Here is a 12380-nt window from a genome sequence, read left to right as displayed (position 1 = left end):
ACAGTACCAGCACTACAGAAAACGTTCAATACAATCTTCATTTATTTAAAACAGAGACTATTTCACCATCTACTCAGATTTTCTTAAAGTTTGAACAGTAGGAAATTGAGCCTTCATTTCTTTAATTTAGAGATGATTCTACTGTATCTCTTCAGATTTTGTTTAAATAAGTGACAGCAACCATTTGTCTGTCTGTTAACAACTGCCTTCAATCTACACTGACAGGGAACGTACAAGCTCAGCGCCAAAGATACTACTTACTCAGTGGACAATAAATCATCACAAAGAAGAGTGAACAGTTTTATGTCACAGTGAGACATACTGTCCCTTTTACATATAATTGATGCAGAATTCAATCGACTATAGACATTACTTCAATTCCTGTACCCCCCCCCCACAACCACACATCATCACTGGGTACGTTCAAGCTCAGCGCCAAAGATTACTAACTCAGTGCACCAGAAATCTTCACCACGTGACCGTATTGAATGAGATGACTTACTTAGAAAAAAATATATCATACTTTTTGGAGATATACTTCAACTTACTTCTGTGAATGCACAACCAATATTTATTAGAAAACTAGATTATAAAGACTTTGCTACCAATGCGTCCTGCTTCGACCACACATCATCACAAACTCCACAGAACTTTGTTGCTTTAGATACACACTTCCTGCCTTTCTTGGCTGCGATTATCAATTATTCTTCAATTTCATATTCTGATTCAACGTCAAGGCCCTTTATCAAACCTTTTTGTCATAGCTACTACCCCAGCCGAAGGTTAATACTCCAAAAGTAATCTGTAAAATTTGCCAAACAACTCTTTCAAAGGCTGATCCATACAAAAAATACTTCTTTAGCACAGCCAATATAGTGCGACACATGAATTTGCACCCCAACAACTTTGGTTGAGCTACAACACAAAGATTGAAGGGCAACACACTTGCTGCTGCACCAAGCACATCAACTGCTGCAACAGCATCTTCAGCAAGCAGTCCAAACTCACATATTAATCTTGATTTTGGTAAACGTACATTTCAATGCATGTATTGCGATGAACTTTTGTATTACGTGAAACAGTGTATCAACCTCATAAAAAACAGGAAACAGGAGCATCGATTTTGTAAAAGAATGTCACAAATAGCATTCATCTATACCTGTGCTCACTAGAGCCTTCAATCTACACTACGCACAGCTACATTTATAACTTGAATTCAGCTTTCCTTCTACATTAAGGACAGCATTGTATTCAGCCTTGCTTTCCTTAACGCAGAAACAATTATACTATGTCCTCAGATTCTGTTAACTGTAACAAAATAGCATTCATCGATCTTTGTGTCAACAACTGCCTTAAATCTACACTGTGGACACCTCAGTTCACAACTTCAAATCAGCTGTCCTTCTACATTAAGGACAGCATTGTATTCAGCCTTTTTTCCCATTAAGGCAGAGACAATTATACTGTGTCCTCAGGTTCTGTTATCTGTGACTAAATAGCATTCTTCAATCTTTGTGTGAACAACTGCCTTCAATCTACACTACGGACAGCTGGGTTCAGAACTTGAATTCAACTTTCCTTCTACATTAAGGACAGCATTGAATCCAGCCTTGCTTTATTTAAGGCAGAGACAATTGTACTGTGTCCTCAGATTCTGTTTACTGTGACAAAATAGCATTCATCGATCTTTGTGTTAACAACTGCCTTCAATCTACACTGCGGACAGAAGGGTTCACAACTTCAATTCAGCTTTAGAACTAAATTTATCTTCACTATCTGTCTCTCATTGCTGTGTGACACAATGAATATTTGCTTATTGACTTGTATAATGTGTTACCTAAGTCCTCATCCAGAATTTTGTTTAGAAATTGTTAATTGAGTTCGTCTAGACCCACTGTATTTTTAGTGTATAGCTGATTTGTGCTGTTTGGAATTGGGTCAGTGGAATACAAGTAAATGTTTGCCTTTCACCATGAACACACGAGGTGGTGAATACACTGACACTGCGCCTTGGTTATTTAATTTAAGGTCACCGCATTCTATCTCTAATACTGTCTTTTCTCTTTTTGTCATCTTCGATTAATCTTTTGAATTCCGGATGGAATATCCTTTTGCACAATATTATGCGTGATTACCCCTGTTAGGTTACATTATTATCGTTATATGCACTGCATAAACATGGAGACTATGAGTTTGTCTTATCGGTTTTATAATGGATTGAATTACACCGTATTGCACATCAATAGTCTATTTTTAGTTTGGGGTTACGGAGCCACCATAGAGTCTTTCTTCATATTTGACGACTATAGCAATAGGGCATAGGAGTTGGCGCTCCAGTTCTTGCTGCACTACAGCAGTCAGGGAAGTCGTCTCACCGGTTAAATTAATTTCCGGTATGACGCTCACCCGTCTGCTACCTGGAACAGAGTCATCCGCCGTGGGGGCTCCGGGACATTTCAGAATCTAGGTAAGAGTGCTCTTGGCTCTCTCCAACAGACCTCTTAACTATGGAAACAGGTTTGTAAACGGGTTTATAGTGCGGATACACATCACTTTGTTTTTAGATTTGAGAGCTTCTGAACTAGGTCAATAGAAGTACTGGTTACATCTTCGAATTACTGAACTCCCCCACGATGTACAGCCCTTCTGGCCTGATGTCTCAAGGTAGATTTTGGTTATTTGCGGTGACGGTTACTTTTTCGCTTTAAATCCTCTCTTTTTGTGATCACTAAGTCCTTGACTTTATTCCTCAATGTATGTCTTCTTTCAGTTTATTGATTGATCAAACCCGATTGACACTTGCGGGATGCATTTGGTTTTACCGTATTACTGGTAAGCGACTGATACACTATGCACGTTCTTTTTGGCTTACGCTTTAAGTTCTTTAAGAAACTGATTGTGTCTGTTCTTGTCCATAAGCAGGTATTGAGCGTTACAGGCATACCTCTCCTACATTTTTACTAGACAAACTAGGACATCCCGATTGCCCTGACTGGAAAGAGCCCGGCCAGGTTGGAATTATCACCGGCTGAGCGGTGAGCTCTAGATGATTTCTGGGTTCTCAGCTTTTCTTCCTGCTATTCAGGATACTATCTTGTACGCTTTATCCTCTTGTTTCCCCTTTCTTCCTAACTTTTCTCTTCTCATTTTCCGTCTTAACATATCTCTCACTGCTCCTCATTATTCTTTTTTTTCTAAATCTTTTCATTGAATAAAAACCAGCTCCAAAACATAGCACATCAATTAGCAGCGGAAGTCCATTGCCAATAATTGACAAATGTAAATACAGTCACAGTAAGATAATCAACCTACCCACCCGGGCCCACCCTCCCTCCAGACCTAGACCCTACCCCTTAACCACCCCAAGGCACCCCTCAAGGCACATCTGCAAATACCGCACCCCCCGCAACCCCCCCCCCCAGAAGAAGACGTCCTGGTCAGTAGGGCATCCAAGGCCCCGGGAAAAGACTGCGCAGGGATGGAGCCGCCAATCCGCAGAGTTATCAAGGCATATCCCTCAACTAAAAGGCTCCAACCCGTGCTCCTCTCACATCGGCTCCGCAGTCGGCTGCGAGTCCATCCACTCCCCTCTATAGCGCCTCCAGGCTGCCTACACACTTTCCCATTTCTTAGGGCAACCTCGACTTTTGTAAACAACCTTCTCCGCCCGCTGGCACCAATCCAGATCTCTTTCCCATTCTTCCACCGTTGGCGTTAGCTCACTGCCCCACAATCGCGCGATGTTCCATTTTGCTACCATGCTCGCCAGGGCTAACCATATCTTGTCCCCCCTCGGCCAGGTGATATCACTGGTAACTCCCAACACATGCCACCTAGCCTCCAGCAGCACCTCCGCCCCCACCACTTCCGCCATGATGCTCGTTACACTCGACCAGTATGCCTGGATCTTTGCGCAATCCCAAAGGGTATGGAAGAAGGTCCCTTCCTCCCCGCACCCCCTGAGACAGAAACGGGAGTCCACATAGCCTATTCGGTACTGTGTTGTGCGTGGAGTGTACGATCTGTGTAGGATGCGAAGTTGGACCAGCCGGAACCTCGCGCGAATCGCCACCTCCCTGGGGCACTGCAGAGCCTCTCCCCAGTCATCGTCCTCCAGCAGTCCCAGGTCCGACTCCCACCGTTCCCGCAGGGGCCGCAGCATGTCCGGGACGTTGTTACTGAGTTTTTTGTAAGTGAGGGAGATTGCTTTATCGATCATAGGGTCCAATAACAATCTGTCCTCCAGTGGTGCATATTCCGGCAGCTTCTCCCCTGGGGTCAAATATCCGTGCAGAGCGAACCTGAGCTGCTGATAGTGAAGAAATTCTCCGTTCTCCATCTGATATTCTGCTTGCAGATCAGTAAATTTCACCATCTCACCCCGTTTCCAAATGTCCCCCAACACGTCAATACCTATTAGGCCCCATCTGCGCAAGTCTCTCAGCTTCTCCACTGCCGGCAGGAAGGAACCCACCCACAAAGGAGTCTGTTCCGTGAGCCGTGCCTCTCACCCGAGCACTTTCGTCGCCCGTTTCCAGATGGCGACCACCGCTGCCGTTTGTGGGGGAAGAGGACGGCCCGCCTACCCCTCGCATATAGAGCAGCTAAGTAGGTGTCGCTGCCAAAAGCCAGCCTGTCCACCCGGTAGGCCGGCTCCACCAGTGGGGAGAACACCCATCCGTTCACATTAATGAACTGTGTCGCCCAGTAATAGAGGCGTATGTCTGGGTCCGCCAACCCTCCCTCATACGGGCCCCTCTGCAGTTTCTTGAGTGCTATCCGAGGACGTCCGCCACTCCACAGCAAGGAGCGCTGTTCAGATTCAATTGCCCTAAACACCTGGTCCGGGACCAGGAAGGGAGCGCATTGTAATGCATAAAGCAAGCGGGGGAGGGCCATCATTTTAAATAGGACGGCCCGCCCCATCAGCGAGAGCGGGAGGGACCTCCAGTGCTCCACGTCTCCGCGCAGCCGCTCCAGCTGCGCCGAAACATTCAGCCGCAGGAATTCCGAATCAGAGTGCGTGATCCAAATACCCAGGTATTTTTAAAACGTCCATCCAGGCAATTACGCCACAATCCGCCGGCAACTGGGGTTGCTGCCCCGCCAACACATGCCCCAGGGACTTTCTCCAGTTTATACGGTATCCAGAGTACATACCGAACTCTCCTATTATGCACATCAGTCTCTGGATGGAATCCGCCGGCCTCTGCATGTACAGGAGGATGTCGTCCGCGTATAAAGAAATACGCTCCTCCCAGCCCCCTCCCAGATCGATGCCCCACACAAGTGGATCCGTGCGAATCCACTGCGCCAATGTTTCCAGCGCCAGTGTGAACAAGGTGGGCGAGAGGGGGCAGCCCTGACGGTGCCCCGACCAAGGCGGAACTCTCGCGACAGGACTCCATTCGCCCGGACTCTCGCCAGCGGCGCAGTGTACAGCAGCCGCACCCATGCTCGGAAGCGTTCGCCGAACCCAAATTTCTCCAAAACGGTGTAGAGATACTGCGACTCTATGCTATCAAACGCCATATGCGCGTTGAGTGACAGAAAGGCTGCCGGCACCTCTTGTCTCACAGAGATCCCCTGCACCACCCCAAACAGACGCCAGAGATTGAGACGAGTGCTTCTGTGAGGCATAAAGCCCGACTGGTCTGGGTGTATCAAGTGCTGCACAACCGCCCCCAGTCTCGTGGCCAGAATTTTACCGAGGACCTAGGTCTCGAAATTCAGCAAGGAGATGGGCCTGTAGGAGCTACATAGCTCCTGTGGCTTATCGGCCTTATGTATCACTACGATCGTTGCCAACCGCAGGTCTTTTGGAAGTGCTCCCACTTGTTCGGCTTCATTGAACATGCTAAGCATGTGAGGCGCCAGGCGGCTGGATACGCAGCCAAACGCTTCCGCCGGGAACCCATTGGGCCCCGGCACCTTACCCACCTGCAAGTCTCCCATGGCATCCTCCACCTCCCGGACTGTCAAGGGAGAGTCTAGGATATCTCTATCAGCTTGTTCCAAGGCAGGCAGCTGCAAAGGAGCCAGGAAGTCGTGATATTCTTGTTCCTGTCGTACAGCGTGAGACCGGTAAACCTCCTCATAATATTGTGCGAATTCCGCCGCGTTCTCCCGCCCCGTCACTTGCACGGATCGATCCGGCCTTTAAATTCCCGGGATCCAGTTACGATCTTGGTCCCGCGTCTCCAGCCAGGCTATCATCTTGTTCACTTTGTCTCCCAGGTCGTACACCCGTCTCTGAATTGTCTGGGCATGAGATCTCGCCTGGCCAGTGAGGGCTCCCTAATCTCCTTCGTAAGGAGCCGCTGCCTATGCAGCCTGTCTTGCAGCTGCTCCGGGGATTCATCCGACGCAATCTCCAGGGCCTGGATGTCTTGCTCTAACGAGTCAATCTGCGCGATTTCTCCTTGCGACGTTTCCCCACCTCCGCCTGTACAAAGTCCCTAGCCACCGTTTTGTACGCCTCCCACACTACCCCAGGAGAGCTGACAGACCCTACATTTTCTGCAAAGTAGAGGTCTACCCTTTCTCTAAAGGCTTCCTGAAACTCCTGGTCTTTAAATAGAAAGGAGTCCAGGCGGGGGGGGGCCAGTGCGGTCCTTGTCCGGGCCGCGCAGACGGACCTCCACTGGTGAGTGGTCCGATATCCCTCTCGCTCTGTGGCACCCACCCTGAAACAGCTCCATGCTTCCAACCTGTGTGAAATTGTGGTCAATCCTGGACCCAGAGCCGTGAGCAGCCGAAATGTGGGTATATTGTCGAATCGTGGGGTTATGTGCCCGCCAGAGATCGACCAGTCCCATGGCCCGCACAAAGTCCCGGAAGTTGTTAGTCCCACCCCAGGCAGGGAGTGTTCGCGACCTGTCCAGATCTCTCGCCATGACCGCATTCATGTCCCCTCCCAGGACCAAAATCCCGGGAGGCATGTCCAACAGCAATTTCCCAACGTCGGGGAGAGTGGTACCGTGGAGCCCGGGCGGGACATACAAGGAGCAGATATTAAGTGCCCTACCCTCCCATTGAGCAGTGAACGCTGCATACCTCCCTAGGGGGTCTAGCCATTGTTTCCCCAACACCAGCGGTAAGGTGTTCCTGATGAGGATTCCCGCTCCCCTCGAACCAGTGGTGAAGCCAGTATGTGCCCGCATCATGTAGCCAAATCTATTGAGGGCCTTGCAGTAGTTCCCCAGTAGGTGCGTCTCCTGCAGTAAGACTATGTCTGGAGCATGTCTTTGTAAATACTGGAGTACCATGGTGCGCTTAATCTTGTTGTGTAGGCCATTAACGTTCCAGGAGAGTATACTAATGTGACTGGAGTGTGGTGTATGCATTACGGTTAATTACCACTAACAGCCAGGGAGGCAAGCGCCCACCCTCCCCTCCCCCCACTTCCCACTCGCTCGCCAAGTGCGCCAAAGGAGCCAAATCAAAAACAGTAAAAACACAGCAACACATAAGAAACATTTCCTCACCCAACATTCCCCAACCCTCAGAACAATCCCCCCTCCCTGCTACCCTGCCACGCCCGCCAACCTGGTCAGGCATCCCCCAACAAGCAGAGCGCCTGTAGCCCTTGGAAACGAAAACTACGGGGGTGAGAGCTGCTGCCAAAGTCTGCAACTTGAGGACCACCTTCAACCCCGCTTCGTGATCTGTAACTAGCCTCGGCATGCCCAGTTGTGTCCAGAGTATCATAGATGTGGGCGAGTCAGTCCCCGACCTCGCTTTTCCCCCCCAAGCCACCAGCCATACCAAGCAACCCAAAATTAGGCGATCATATAGAAAACCCCTCCTGGTTCACCAGGGCCTCCCTCTCAAACGGGTCCCTCCATTCAGTTATTCAATGTCTATTAAGCAAACCCCTGAGCATTATCTAGGACCTCCTCCAATATCAGGGCATTCCAGAATAATAGGAAATGGCAGTATACATCACGTGTGCACCAGCTGTCCTTCGTAGTGCAACCCAGTCCAGGCCCCTTCACCCCATATCTGGTGAGGCCGACAGGCTCCGGGCCCGATTCCCACCAGAGGGCAATGATGTCTGCCGGCGCCGACTACCACCGCTCGGAGAGCCAGCCGATGATGCTGGCGACCGAGGCGCTGAGCTCCTCCAGTTGCCTCCCTGCCCGGAGTTCGCCTCGCCCACCCGCGCTTCCAGCCAGGAATGAACATCTTCCGGAGAGGTAAAGAACCAGGATTTGCCATCCACCAGGAGTTTGAGTTTTGCCGGGAAGAACATCATGTACTTGATGCCCTTTTCTCGAAGGATTTTTTTGACTCCATCGAACGACCGGTGCTCCTGCTGCACCTTCAGCGTGAAGTCGGGGAAGAACCTAATGTCTGCATTGTCCAGGTGATGATCCCCATGCTGGCGGGCTGCCTGCAAAATGGCGTCACGGTCCCTGTAATTGAGGATCCTTGCGATTATCGTTCGCGGCTGGGCTCCTGGGTGCGGCGGGGGGACCGGAGCCCTATGGGATCGCTCGACGGCGAAAAACTTCGAGAGGTGTCTGGGCTTCAGATGCTTCAGTATGAGGTCCTCCAAAAATAAGTCTACGCTCGGCCCCTCCATCTTCTCCGGCACCCCCACCACGCGTATATTGTTGCGGCGGGCCCTCCCTTCCTGGTCTTCCAGGCGGGCCACCACCACCTTCTGCTCGTGCGAGAGCCGTTGAACCTGTTGCTGCAGTTGTTTCGTGGTGGTTTGGAGTTCCGCAATGTCCGCTGCATTGTGGGTGGCCTTCTCAGATGTTTTATTTAAGTCTGCCCTTAACTGTGTAATTTCTATGGAAACCTTGTCTATCTTTGACTCCAGCGTAGTACCCAGCGACTGTATGGCCTGCAGTATTGATTGTAACGATGGTTCTGGCGTGCCCGTCAGGGAGCCGGCCTGTGCCTCAGTTCCTCTGCCCGTCACAGCCGTGTAGTTGTCAATGGTGTTAGTCTGAGCCGGTGTGGGTTTTTTGGGTTTCATGGCAGCGTGCACCGGTCCCTGAGCTTCCCGCAGACAAAGGGGAGAGGGTGCCCCTAAAGCTGCACCTCCGCCCAGCCGTCCGGATCCGCCCGACGGGGAGGTAGTATAGCCCGCTCCAAATTCTCGCTCTTCAACCCACTGAACGGATGGCACTGCGTCCACACTCCCTATCCGAGGGGCTGCTCCACGCCGATGGTCCCAGCACCTGCGCACTCACTGGCCAGATTCACGCCACTGGCCCAGCGCCCTCCGCTGCCAGCGGACAGCCACCGCACCCAGGGTCCCAGCAAAGTCACCGATCAGTGGGAGGGGGGGACCCCTCCTCGCCCAGTAGGGACTCCTCTGTTACTGCCACCCCGCAGCTCCCACGGTGCCCCTGTAGTTGCAGTCAGGCCCGTGCTCCGTCCACGCACCCGCACACTCACTGACACGTCCAGCGCCCTCTGCAGTGACCGATCAACACCTGCCCGTGGGGTCCCTCCAACTTCCAGGACCAGAGCCCCGGCCAGGCGGGCTCTCAAGGGGGTCCTTTCGTCTTGCAGTCCCAGCGGAGCACAGTTGCGTGTCCAGAATGATGTCCTATGTTGGCCCCCAGGTCTCAGGTCACGCCAGCTCAGCCACCGTCTACCCGCTACAGCCTGTGGGGGGGGGCTCCCCACCACTGGCGTCAACCACGCCGCACTGGGCATCCAATGGTGGTTGCAGGGCCCAACTTCTGACCGACCTCTTGCACCAACTCCGCTCACGTCCGGCCGGTCTCAGGGACACTCGAGGCCGGCGTCTCCCCTCGCGGTGCAGGCCACACCAGGCCCCGAACTGCCAATGCGGGACTCACCAGGGTCTGCTGTGCCGCACCGGGTGCCCAAGGATGTCCGCAGGGCCCGGCACCCGGCAGCCGTCATGCACCAGCACAGCTCCCCCGCGGCCAGTCTCTGGAACACTCGTCCACGATGCGGGCCGCCACAGGCCCCGAACTGCTACCAGCCGTTGTGGTGCATCCGCCCCCCTGCTAGCGCCGATTGCGCCGGACGCCCAAGGATGGTCGCAGGGCCCGTCACAGCGACAGGCGTCTCTCACCAGCGCCCCTCCCGCACTGCCGGCCTCAGGATCACTCGAGGCCGGCGCCTTCCAGCGTCATGCGGGCCGCAAGCAGGCCCCGATCTGCCGCCACTCAATGCGAGGCTTCAGCGCCGAGGAGAGAGCCCGGGAAACCACCTCCCGGCACCGGAGCCCTTGCTGCACCCGAACCGAGAGGCTAAAGGATTATGAGCGGATTTTAGGGGGATTAGGTAGATCCTCGCAGGAGCCGCACTAGAATGCGGCCATCTTAGGTGTCGCTCGGCCACGCCCCCGCTCCTCATTATTCTTATGCCAGTCTACACACAGAACACTGCGTTTCAAAATCTCTCTTCTTATTTTCTTCCTTATATGTGTTTTTCATCTCTTTCCCTCACAGACTATCCAGACCCACTTCGTGTTTGTACAGGTACCATTGGAACCTTACACTTTGTCCTTTAATGTTTTAAGAAAACTAAATTCTTTTTTAGGTTCTGCATGCTCTAAACCTTCACTAACGCATGACCTAGACCCGCTCACTTCTTATGGATGAAGGCTTATCTCTATTGAGCACGCATCCTCTCCCCCCCTTTTGTTTTTGACACTTGCCGTCACCATATGGGTAACCCATGTCCTACACATGCGATTTTTCTTTCTCCATCACGTGGTGGTGTGGGTTTCCATGTGTCCGTAAGTCACCGAACTAACGTTGAATAGGTTCAATTAAGAGCCTTTTCTTACTGTAATACGACTGTGTTTGCATCACCTGTTTTCCTTGTATCTATTCCCAGCCCTGAAGAAGTAACGTTGCAATTCTCCTTAACGCGACAAAACACGTGTTGGCTGGTTTGTTCGCCGTTCATTGTAACTTGCAAGGAATTAAAAGAATGAACTTCATACTAACAGCATTTGAGGACTGTTCTTTCCGTCTGAAGAACACCTTATTGTAGTATTTACACATGTGTTTATATCATACTGATTTGCCTTTTATGTGTGCCTAGGTGCTTGGTCTTTTTTGTTCGGTGTAGGTTTTTGCCCACACTTAAATGAGGGGTTATAGGGCTTATCCCCTTGCCTAGTTGCACCATACAGACTGTTTCGTATAAGTCACATTTTTGCGTATATTAAGCAGAGTGGCTGGCGAAATCCCTTACGAAAAACCCCTCCTTTTAAGTACATTTCCACTAGGAATTGGACTACCTAATAAAAGTCTTTCCTACCTGTGCGGCATTTTTCAACACGAGGTTCCCAAAGTTTTGACATAGAGCCTCATCGAGTGTTCAGGATTGCTAGTAACGGGTAAGCCTATCTGCTACGTACCTAGGGCCACTGCCACTGAGTTCTTTGTGAACTTGTTCTTTTACACGGGTGTGTCTTTTTCTTTCTTTTAAAATATTGAATTAATTATTTTAGCTGAAAATGTTTAAATATGTATGTACATTGTGTATACTGGGATATCTTTTGGTTTCACAATCTTGTACTTACCTTGTTCATATTTGTGTATATATTAAATATATGTTTTTTTTAAAGAAAAGTCTGCCCCGTGTTACCCAATTCATATTTTTGAGACATATGTCCGCCTAAAAAAATTACTTCTCTTCCCTCTTAATGTTTGATTAATCATTAGTTCACCACTAATCAGGGTTGAACAGTAAATAATCTTTCCAGATATAACCACTGAACTAAGTTTTCAAACAAAATCCTTTGCAGCCACCTTTCAGCTAATTTCTTGTCAACAATGCAGCTGATTTTAAATTTGATCTGCTCGTTTATTGTAAACCAGTGTAATCCTTGAAGTAGGGGCAAAGATGCGGTCCTAGTGCGAGAGTTGGAGACAAAGCGTGCCCCTGTGTTTTGAACCGCCTTTACTCTATCTAGGGAGGACTCGTTAGCTGAAATCAGACCACCATTGCAATAGTCTAGGCAGCTAATTAATAATGTTTTGAGGAGTGTTTTACGCACATTCAGAGTTAGAAGAGGGAAAATCCTCAGTAAAAGTCTTAGCATATACAAGCATGCGACTGTGGTGGTACTGTTGTGCTCCTTCATATTAATTTTTTTTGTCCATTATTACGCCTTATTTTTTTACCATAGTTTTATGAGCCATTGCAGCACATATTTCAGTTGTCCACCATGCTGGGGAGCACAGCAGAGGGGCATCTCTGAATAAAATAATCTTACTTTTCCCTGCATTTAACTTCATGAATTTGTTCATCATCCAAGCATCAAAGGCTGTCATGCCTTCTGAAAATGTCACCTGGATGTTGGGAGAGTTTTTGTCAAAACCCATTAAAAGATGTGTGGCATCATGGTATGAGATTGGAATCAAGCCTCG

This window comes from Lissotriton helveticus, chromosome 7 (genome assembly GCF_964261635.1).
Source record: "Lissotriton helveticus chromosome 7, aLisHel1.1, whole genome shotgun sequence".
Taxonomy (NCBI): domain Eukaryota; kingdom Metazoa; phylum Chordata; class Amphibia; order Caudata; family Salamandridae; genus Lissotriton; species Lissotriton helveticus.
This window is presented reverse-complemented; position numbering follows the sequence as displayed.